The sequence below is a fragment of the Aotus nancymaae genome, unplaced genomic scaffold, assembly GCF_030222135.1.
Source record: "Aotus nancymaae isolate 86718 unplaced genomic scaffold, 86718_ANA_hifiasm-v0.15.2.pri h1tg000051l, whole genome shotgun sequence".
In the NCBI taxonomy this organism is placed as follows: domain Eukaryota; kingdom Metazoa; phylum Chordata; class Mammalia; order Primates; family Aotidae; genus Aotus; species Aotus nancymaae.
The window spans coordinates 15405835-15418074 of record NW_026988465.1 but is presented as its reverse complement, the minus strand read 5'-3'; positions in this window follow the sequence as shown (position 1 = coordinate 15418074).

Below are 12240 nucleotides of genomic sequence, written 5' to 3'. Positions count from 1 at the left end.
GTGATTCCAGCGCATCATGTCAGTACTGTGATATCATATTTGCAGTGAGAATAGCTCATAGCAGTACTCCCATCACATTTTAAGGAATGATTTATCTCAGCAATAAAAATGCATTAACTAGTAATAATGTTATCACTTATTTAAAAATAAACAGATAGTTTTGAGAAGTAAAAGTGTGACAGCAGCATTATATTCATACTAATAAAGTATAAATCTCTTTTATTTGTGTTTTGACTATTTTTCTTCCAAGGATTCTAATATTTTGGGATGTGGGACCAACTATAAATAAAGCAACAATCAGGCCTTCACTAGCATTTCCTCATTATACAACATAACTTTGAACAAACCCCATTTTAATTCCATGGTGCCCAGCTAGAAAATCTAAGTGAAATTAAAAAGAAGCAATTTGAGAATATAATACACCCTGGTCTGTATATCTTAGCCTTTCACTTACACATGGACCTGAGGACTTCAGCCATAAAGGCAAGAAAGAAGTCACGTGGTAGACTAGTTCCAGAATTCTTCTCAGCAAGATTAACTTTCCTATAGTTAAAATGAGTGAAAAGTGACCAGATTTATTTGCTTGTCCATCCTCAGATAGGTTTGAATGAAGACAATGAAGGTTAGTCTTGAGCTGCACCCCAAGGGTTATTAGCAGGACTGACTCTATTTGCGGAACATGGAGTTTCAACAACAGTTTGAGGAATGAAAAAACCAGGGTTGGTTTTATGCATAAATGTCTGCCAACCCCCCACAGTAGTCTACAAATCCCTTCTCCCTAGACAGAGTGAAAACAAGGCCCCTTTGTAAGCTTGCAGTTCCTTGTTGCATGTTATGATAAATTCCTTGGTACCTCCTGGAGGTCCAGCAGTTCTGTAATCTGGTCCTTTCCAGGGAGTTTTGCTGGAGGAAGCACAACTTAGATGCTTCAAACTATTTTATTTTTTTTTATTTATTTATTTTTTTTTGGCTAGGCCTCAGCCCTCCACAAGCCAGATCTGATGATGAATTGTAAAGTTCGGAAAGATGACATCTAAGTTCTCACACAATAAGAAAGGCTGTTTGCCTTCAGTTTCAAGGGCAAAAGAGGTCATTGTGGCAAATAATAAAAGGGGATTATTTAAAATGCATACGCAAGTTCTTCAATTTGACAAAAATATACAATGATAATGTCCAATTATCAGCAAACCCCAAGGAGAATGGGAAAAAAGTGATGCTACCCCCATTTTTTATGGGGTGCTAATTGGAAGAAGCGAGAAAAAATGCTTCCATGCTCATAGAAAGAAAAGGAGAGTGTCAAATGAATGAATGGTTAAAGGCCCAGGTAAAGAAAGTACCTTGTAGCTGACCTTAAACCAAGCAGGAGGTGTCCTGTGCTTGCAAAGGCCAAGGACGGCTCCAATTTCCAAAAATCTCTAGAAATATCTGGGCTATCCGTTGGTGTTCCAGCTCCCCATTTGAGTCCCTTGATATGGAACAATCAGTGAAACAGGAGGTTAAAATGTCTCTCAATTGATAAAGCAAAGACTCTTTCTTAACCATTTCACAGGCACATTACAAAGAAACATAAAGTTACACATGTTTTCACACATGTAGGGGGCTGGTCATTGAAAAGCAAAGCTTTGTGCATGTATGTGTTATGATAAAGGCACAGGAGATGTTCCCTTATTCCTGGGCTATTTTAGTCTGTTTTTTTTTTAAGTGCTTCTCGAATATGTTTATTGAAGCACTATTCACAATAGCAAAGACACGGAATCAACCTAAATGCCCATCAATGACAGAATGCATAAAGAAAATGTGGCACCTATACACCATGGAAAACTATGCACCCATGAAAAGGAACAAGATCGTGTCTTTGCAGGGACATGGATAGAACTGGAGGCCACTATCTTTAGCAAACTAGGGTAGGAACAGAAAACCAAATACTGCATGTTCTCACTTACAAGAGGGAGCTAAACGATGAGAACACATGGAGGGGAACAGCAAACACTGGGGCCTGGGAGTGGGAGAAGGGAGAGGATCAGGAAGAATAGCTAATGGATGCTGGGCTTAATACCTTAGTGACTGGATGATCTGTACAACAAACTGCCTTGGCATGTTTACCTGTGTAACAACCTGCACATCCTGCAGATGTACCCTGAACTTAAAAGTTGGAAATTATAAAAAAAATTAAAAATAAATACTAATGAGATTTTTTAAGTGCTTCCTTGGGAACAGAGAATCATTTGGCTGCATGATATCACTTCTTACCCACTTTGCTGTTACAAAGGACACTACCTAGCAGTTATTATTTAGAGACTAATTTCAGGTAAGCAAGTATTGGTCTTCAAGTGAGTATATCAATTCCACTTGAGCCAGTAAGAAGTATTCAGATGGCAATTACCTTGCACAACTAACCTGGCTCAGAGTCAACAAAACTAGCCATAAAAATCTCAATTTCTTTCAAACAAAATGGTCAAATAGCATTTGTGTGGTGTCAGAGGCAACATATAGTTATATATTTTATTTAATTACTGCCTCCATGAGAAATAAAAGCAATAAACGTAAGAATCAAGTGTCTGAAAATTACCGGTCATAGGTAATGCAATGTCACAACACTGTTACTCAAGGTACACAGATTTTTATTCTTTAAAAATAATGGCTGTAATTATTATTAATTAGAAGGTACTTGACAAGGTACTCAGCAGTATACTAAACATGCACTTTCTCTGATGGGTTTACAATCTATAAAAGTATGTTAACCGAACTTTCCCAACACTGACTTCGTTAACCCCTACCCTCTTTATCTTCACTCTTGTCCCTTTATCTCTCTCTCTCTCTCTCTCGCCATATACATATATATATATAAATATATTTATGTATATATATATACATTTATTATGGAAACACATATATATACATTTATTATGGAATATATATATATATATTATATTTCCATTCCAAAAATAAATCCCCCAGCCTCCTACACAGGGATCACATCTGTCTTGTTCCCCACTCTCTCAAATAGCTTTGCTTGGTCCTCTTCTCTTGACATTTTTCCTCCTTTCCTCCATTTTCCATCTTCTACTCCCTTTCTTCTTGTCTCCTCGCATCTTCCCCTCTCCTCTCTGCAGCCAAAGTTTCTACTTTCCACATCTATCTTTGCTTAATTATCTAATATGTTTATACAAACACCTGTAGAAATTTCCAGAACCCTCACTCCACACACACACACACACACACACACACTCTCTCTCTCTCTCTCTCAAGGAAAAAGAAAAAGAAAAAAAAATAAGAAAGAACTTCAAAAATGAAAAGATAGCACTAGGGCAAAAGAAGGGTGACTACCTGTTATGGAGAATAACTGCAAATAGGACTTTGAGCCTATGCAATCAAATCGTCCTCTGCTGAGTTCTGCCAGCTAGTTTGAGGGGCTGGAAAGTTACAGAAAAAGCCCTGCGTGCAGTCAGAAATAGTTTAAAACTTGGAAACTCAAATGACAGAAATGGTATCCCAGAATAACAAAGGCCAACCCAGCTATATAAATAAATAAGTAAATAAGCATGGTGAGAGGGAAAATACGGTTTCATTAGAAAAGTCTTTCTGAGTAATAGAAAACTAAAGAAATACTATGAGAAATCCACCAAAAGAAAATTAGGAGCCACAAAACTGGAGATAAAGTAGAATTAGAGGTAAAAGAAGCAAAGGCAGGATACCATCTAGAAGGTCAATTGATAAAATGTATAGCAAGCACTGAACCAACACCAATCAATACAGCTCAGTATGAACCGAATCACAGCCTAATAACCACATCACATCCATTTTATGGTACTATCTATCACAGGAACAGCAGGAAGCAGTTGCAATTCAACTTACTACACACTCGAGTGGCCTAGCTTCCAAGCATCGTTTTAACAAAATAGTGTGATGGTAGTTGCTACGATAAAGGGGTGAGGCAGCTTGCAGAACAGCCTGTGAGCTCCTGTAAATACAAATCTGGGTGATACCGAATAAGAGAGTTAGGGTGGGAGAGAGGAACCAGAGAGAGTCAGGGACACATAGAGGGAAGTTCTTGAAGCATGCCTGCTCAGGCTCCACATCAAATTGGAAAGTCCTATTGGATCCTGTTCCAATGCATTAGGGAGAAAGCAATCAATAGCAATCAGAAGCAGGAGGTGAGGGAGAGAGAAGGGCTAGAGGGAACCCGAATCACTAATCGAATTACAAAAAGGCAGAGGCTTGCAAGCTAGTCAAGTGTCTAAAGCCAAGATGAATGAGCAATGACCTCCACCAGAAAAACTAGGAATTTTTATTCAAACCATGTTTTTCTTTCTATCTGCACATCACTGAGGCAGTTTTGCTTTTCCCTGGAAAAGAAAATACAAATTTCTGAGAGAAAAAATACATGTTACATACGTCCTCTAATAAGAACTCAAGAGCGCATGCTGTATAACCAAATGTAAAGGCTGCTTGCTGGCTTCGGAGCTGTCTGCACCTGCCTTCTCCCCTCTCCCTTAGCTTAGAGGAGGCTACAGTCTCCACCTGGGGCAAAGGAGGCAAAGATAGCAACCAAACCTCCTAAAATTGTGCCATGGACATTCTGCAAATGTGTTTCATAAGAACACATTTTGCTCATAAGAACTCAAAGTGTGGCCTCTTTTTCTTCACTTAGTATACTCCATCATCAATTGTTTTCCATGTATTGCATTTTGACTTCCTTTCTTAATAGAGATGTTAAGCCTGTTGTAAGCTCTAAGTAGAGATGCCCGACACAAATACTTCAGAGAATTAAATCCTTTGCAGTGTGAAAATGCAGCCTTCTTAACTATGAAAAAGGGCACAGATTGAAGCCCTGCCCCAACACTCGATCTGATTACTCTAGGGAATAAAAGCATTTAAGGTAGTTAATTGAATGACACCTACCTTGTAAAGTTTGTATATAACAGAGTACATTTATAATAAAAATAACAATTTTCCATGGTACATACTTTGATTTTAAGACCTTTACACCATTTATCTGACACATTAAACAATACATTAAGCAAGAACCTGCTCAGACTAATCTAAAAGGAATACAATAACCTACATGAGCACCTAGTCAAGGGATGTTATGTAACCACACATCTTGAGTCTTGGTATGAAGACATTTATCTATGTAAATTTTGGTGTCATCAACTTTTGATAAAGATATTTGCAAACTATTTTCCCTTAACTTAAAAGCGTCATTTCCTGAGAAATTCCTATTTTTCTAAAAAAGTATTTGGCAGCCTAGGTAAGAAGACAAAATTCTTCTCTCATTGTGGTAAGTGTGGACTTTAGGGGAAGATAGACTGCAAAACTTAACATTTCTGGAGCCAAAACTATACACACTTCAAAGGCTTTCAATTTTGCCCCAAAGTTTGAATCCAGAGTTTAAATCCAGACATCTGAAACTACATAATTTTGGCCTTCAAGATCCATAGCAACTAGGTATTTTTCCTACAAATCAACGTGTAAATATGTCATTTACCTTCTCAGGTCATTTTTTGTGTTCAAGTTTTTTCAAATGGCATCAAATAAATTATTTTCAAAATAAGGCTTAAAACATACAATTAACTTACCTGATACTTCATCTAATAATAGAAGTGTGCAATCCTCTAATAATCACTCTAAAATCCTCAAAGCTGTGGCCTCTTCATGTGAACATATGTTTTTATCATGATCTAGCTTACAGGCTGTCAGATTTGCATAGAGTTAAGTGTTAGAGGTTGTACACTCTATGGAAAGGAGATACATGCATGTATAAAAAGCCATGAATTTGGTAGTGGAAACATGGTGAGGGGGGTTGGAATGAGGGGGAAACTAGAGAAACAAGAGCGAAAAACTCTGTGGGTGTACAGGGCTTCCAGAGAAAGATGAATCAAGGCTGATGCATTTTAATGCAGATTATGCCTTTAAACTCAGAAAGGTAGAACAAACAGAGGTAAGAAAAAACAGAAATGCAAAAGAAGTAAAGAAATTGAAATGAATAAATCAGTTATTTTAATAGATTAATGTGGGCCAGGCACAGTGGCTTATGCCTGTAATCTCAGCAGCTTGGGAGACTGAAGCGAGAGGATCCTTTGATGCCAGGTGTTTGAGACCAGCTCTGGCAAAACAGTGAGACCCTGTCTCTACAAAAATAACATTTAAAAATTAGCATGGTGGTGTGCGCCTGTAATCCCAGCTACTCTGGAGGCTGAGGCTGCAGTGAGTCACGGTCACACCAGCCTGGGCCAGAGAGAGATCTCGTCTCAAAAAAATAAATAAACAAATAAATTTAATTAATTAACGTAACTAGATTTTTCTTTAAAGAGGAAAGGACAAATTTATGTAGTTGTGATATCAAGAAATAGTATAAGAAAGAAGACTGGAGGTGGACAAATTTTGTTCTCTAAAGTAAATTTTAAGTTTGGTTCTGGAAAATAGACTTGTTTCCTTGATTTTATTGCATTATGAAATTGTTGTCACTAAAATCTAACAGGATGCATTTAGCTCCAGAAAATCAACTGCACAAGTACAAATTAGGGGAACGTGACTTGCACAACAGTTTCCCAAAATGGATTCCTGATAAAAAATAATACGAAGTTTAGAAACTATGTGTTCTTTGAGCACCAGATGTGGTAGTGACATGGCCCTGGTCACTGGAGTTCTCTGATGCTTAGTTTCCTTGTCAATAAGAAGCATACACTAACATCTTCACTGCTTGCATCAGAATTATTTTTGATGCCAAATGAGACGTGAAAATACTTTGCAAACTGTGAAGCATCATGGAAAAGCCAGGAGACAGTATTATCAATTAAAAGAAGACCTTTAAGGTTTCAATAAACAACTCAATAGGAGGGAATCAATACCTGATGTCACTAATGCAAAAGCTATGCCGGTGATTGAACAGCAATAAGAAGTGATTCTTTTTTCATCCTCACTGGTTAGGCAACACCTGTAGAGGACCTTACAGGACATGACTTCTATCTTCCTATGTCTGAAAAAACTGGCAATGAAGAAGCATCATGCTATGGACTAAATGATTGTGTCTTCCCAAAGTGCTTATGTTGAAATCCTAACACCCAAGGTGATGTTATTAGGAGGTGATGACTTTAGGAGGTAACTAGGTTTTAGAAAGGGAGTCTTCATTAATAGGATTAGTGCTTTTCTAAGAGAGGCCTGAGAGCTGACCTTTTTCTCTTCTGCCATGTGAGGATGCAACAAGATGGTCCTTTATGAACCAGGAAGTGGGCGCTCACCAGACACTGAATCTGCCAGTGTCTTAATCGTGGACTTCCCAGCCTTCAGAACTGGGAGAAATAAATGTCTGCTGGTTATAAGCAACCCAGTCTATGGGAGTTTATTACAGCAGCCCAAATTAACTAAGACAGATCATTTGCCTCAATCCATGCAGAGCAAAGAACCGAGACAACCAGATAGAAATTACATGGAGGGAGATTTCAACTGGTTAAGAAACTGACTATAAACATCTCTGGTGGTTTTTCAAATCCAATATTTTATAGGTTTAAGTATGGAAAAGGGAAGAAAGTAATTGGGAAGAAGCCCTTGTCATCAATTCTCTGTTGAAAGGCCCACCCTAGAGATGCAGAGGGTACACCATGCACAGCCCTATACAGCCGAAGACATTTCTCCCTATTTGAGTAAGACAGATTTTCCTGTACATGAATCTGTAGAGAGGGTCAAGAGTTACAAATACCACCCTTTAAATGGCCATGCAACAGCCTGTGAAGAATACTTGCTTTCCCTTCCTAATCTTCAAGAAATAGTTTTCCAGAGTGGGCAATTCCCACTTTTCAACAAACTTTTTCTGTGGTTCTAGGAAAATTGCCACTGACTACAAATGGCCCCTCACACTTACGGTGTGAAATGAGGTAAATAGGTGGACATCCCTCATCTATTCATCACCACCTCAGCTTGGAAAATAGAGCAACAAATTCATCACATCCCAGAATCCACATATATTAAAATACCGGTGATTTTTGTAGTCAAATTTCTAGTTGCTTTGAATAGAATATTTTAAAGTAAGAAAAGAAAGGTACATAGATAATGGGCCAAAACCACAACTATGATAGCTGATGGCTAAAGAGAAAAAAGACCATGAGAAGACTCTGTCAGAAATAAAAAGCAGTCCTTGCACAGATTTTCTCAGTTCTGTACTAATCAAAATTGAAATGGTTGGAAAGCAGTGGATCCCATCCTGAAGCTTGTGTGCAGTATGTTGGCGTGTCTGGCAGCCAAAATGTGGCCAAGAGGGATGCCAAAAGAGCATTCTTCCCTGTATTTTCTTCTTGAGAGGACCTGTCAGAGTTGCTCCAACGGCAGCCTCCCTGTCTTGCCAGGAGTTGTTGAGAAATCCTTGCAAACTCATATTGTGCCATAATGTGGAAAGTGCTGGATTCACACATGAAGTTAGTCTTTTATCTGTGCACCTGACATCAAAGCACTTAAACATACAAAGCAAATATTAATAGACCTAAAGGAAGATAATAGACTGTAATCCAATAGTATTAGGAAACTATAATACCTGACTTTTGGCAATAACCTATCATCCAACACAAAATCAGACAGAAACAATAGAGTTAAAAGTGCACGCTAGAGCAAATCAGTCTAATAGACCTCTACAGAACATTTCACCAAACAACTGCAGAACACACAGCATAAGGAACATTGTTTTCAATCACACATGGAACATTCTCCAGGATATGCCATATGGTAGGTCACAAAACAAGTCTCAATAAATTTTCAAAAATTGAAATCATATCAAGTATCTTCTGACCACAATGAAATAGAACTAGAAATCAGTAACAAGAACTTAGGAAACTATACAAATCATGGAAATTAAATCACATGCTCCTAAATGACCAATGGGTCAGTGAAAAAATTTAGCAAAACAATTTAAAGATTCCTGAGATAGATGATAATGGAAACACAACATACCAAAATTTATGAGATACAGCAAAAGCAGTATGAATAGGGAAGTTTATAGCAATTAATGCCTACAAAAATAGATGTCAAATAAACAACTTAACATTACAACCCAAAGAACTAGAAAAACAAGAACAAACCAAACCCAAAACAAGTAGAAGGAAATAATAAAGCTCAGAGCAGAAATAAATGAAATAGAGCCTTAAAAATACCAAAAAAAAAAGTCAACACAAAGTTAGTTTTTTGAAATGATAAAACTGACAAACCTTTAAGCAGACTAAGAAAAAAGAAGACACAAATGATAAACTAAGAGAAAAAAGGAGTAATTAAAAGTGATACCACAGAAATACAAAGGATAATTAAGGACTATTATGAACAACTAGATGCAAACCAATTGAAAAACTTAGAAGACATTGATAAATTCCCAGACACATACAACCTACCAAGATTAGACCACATAGAAAGAGAAAATCTGAACAGACCAATAGTGAATATCAAAATTAAATCAGTAATAAAAAATCTCCTATCAAAAAAAGCCCAGGACCTGATGGCTTCATTACTGCATTCTACCAAGCATTTAAAGAAGAACTAATACCAATTCTACTCAAATTATTCCAAAAAATTGAAGGGGAAAAAATTCTTCCAAACCCAGTTGAAGAGGTCAGCATTACTGTGATACCAAAACCAGACAGGGACATGACAAAAAAAGAAAACTGCAGGGCAATATATCTAACGAACAGAGTCAAAAATCCTCAAAGAAATACTAACAAAATATAACAACACATCGAAATGATTACTCACCATGATCAAGTGGGGTTCATCCCTAGGATGCAAGGATGGTTCAACACATACAAATCAATAAACATAGTGTATCACATTAAAAACATGAAAGACAAAAACCATATTATCATCTCAGTACATGCAGGAAAACCATATGATAAAATTCAACACCCCTTTATGACAAAAACACTCAACAAATTAGGTATAGAAGGAACATACATCAGCATAATAAAGGTTATATATAACAAACCCAAATCTAACATCATGCTGAGTGTGGAAAAGCTGGAAGCTTTCTCTCTAAGATATGGAACAAGATAAAGATGCTCACGTTCACCACTTACATTCAACATAGTGCTGGAAGTCTAAGCAACTAGGCAAGAGAAAGAAAGGGTATCCAAATTGGAAAAGAAGATGTCAAATTGCCCCTGTTTGTAGATGACATAATCTTATATATAGAAAACCTCAAAGACTCTGACAAAAACCTGTTAGAACTAATAAAGAAATTCAGCAAAGCTGCATGATACAAAATCAACATATAAAAATCAGTAGTATGTCTATTTGCCAGTAGCAAATTTATCTGAAAAAGCAATCTTTTTACAATAACTACGAAAAAATATCTAGAAGTAAATTTACTCAAGGAGGTTAAAGATCTCTACAATTAAGACTAAAATGTTAATGAAAGAAATAGAAGACACACAAAAAATGGAAAAGTATCCCATTTATGGATTGAAATGATTAATACTGTTAAAATGTCCATACTACCCAAAATGATCTACAGATTCAATTCCTATCAAAAGACCAATGACATTCTTCACAGAAATAGAAAAAAAAATCCACAAATTTATATGGAATCACAGAAGACTCCAAATAGCCAAAGCAAGTCTTGACCAAAAAGAACAAAACTAGAAGCATCACACTACCTGACTTCAAAACATACTACAAAGCTATATAGTAACCAAAACAACACAGTACTGGCATAAAAACACACACACAGACCAATGGAACAGAATGGAGTGCCCAGAAATAAGTCTTCACATCTACAGCCAACTGATTTTTTACAAAGGTGCCAAGTACACACAATAAGGAAAGAATGGCCTCCAATAAATGGTGCTGAGAAAACTGGATATTACAAGCAGAAGGATGATACTAGGCCCTTACCTATGACAACATGCAAGAAAACTCATAATAGATTGAAAACTTAAAATGTAAAACCTGAAACTATGAAACTACTAGAAGAAAATACCAGGGAAAAACTCCATGATATTGGTACAGGCAATGATTTTTTTTAAATAAAATCTCAAAAGTAAAGGCAACAAAAGAAAAGTGGTCAAGTGGGATTACATCAAATTAAAATGCTTCTGTACAGCAGAGGAAACCATCAACAGAACAAAGATAACCTACAGAATGGGAGATTATATCTGCAAACTATATATCTGATAAAGTGCTAATATCCAAAATATATAAGGAATTCAAATAGCTCAACAACAAAAATTCAACTAACTCAATTTTAAAATGGGCAAAAGACCTGAATAGACTTTTCTCAAAAGAAGACATACAAATGGCCAACAGCTGTTACATGAAAAAGTTTCCAACACTACTAATCAGAAAGATGCAAATCAAAACTACAATGAGATATCACCTCACTCCAATCAGAATGGCTACTATCAAAAAAAAATCAAAGGAAAACAAGTGTTGACGAAGGTGTAAATAAAAGTCTACATTTATGGACTGCTGGTAGAAATGTAAACTAGTACACCAATTACGAAAAACAGTATGAAGATTTCTCAAAATATTCAAAATATAACTAACATAGGAATCAGCTATCCCACTACTGGGTACATATTAAAAAAAAAAAAAAAATGAAGTCATTGTGTTGAAGAGACAGCTGCACTGTCATGTTTATTGCAGCAGTATTTGCAATAGTCAAGATACAGAATCAACCTAAATGTTGATTAGCAGATAAATGGATAAAGAAAATACGGTACATACACAGTACATATACATAATGAATACTATTCAGCCATAAAAATGAATGAAATTCTGTTATTTGCAGCAATATGGACAAACCTCAAGGATATTATGTTAAATAAAATAAACCAGACAGAGAAAGATAAATACTGCATGATTTCATTTATATGTGGAATCTAATAAGTTTTTCTTATAGAAGTAGAGAGTAGAATAGTGGAGGGAAGGATGGAGGGGAGGAATGGGGGGGTGAGAAATTAGTCAATGGGTACAAAACTACAGTTAGATAGCAGGAATAAGCTCTGGAGGTCTATTGCAAGTAAGGTGACTAGAGTTAACAACAATATATTATATATTTCAAAAAAGCTAGAAATGAGTTTTGTAAATGTTCTCATGACAAAGACAAATGATTAAAGTGACAAATATGCTAATTACCCTGTGATCATTACACAATTCATACATGTATTAAAATATCATATCACACTGTATGCCATAACATGTACAATTACTACATGTCAATCAGACATTTTAAAAGAAAAATAAACAGTAAAAAATAAAAATTCTATA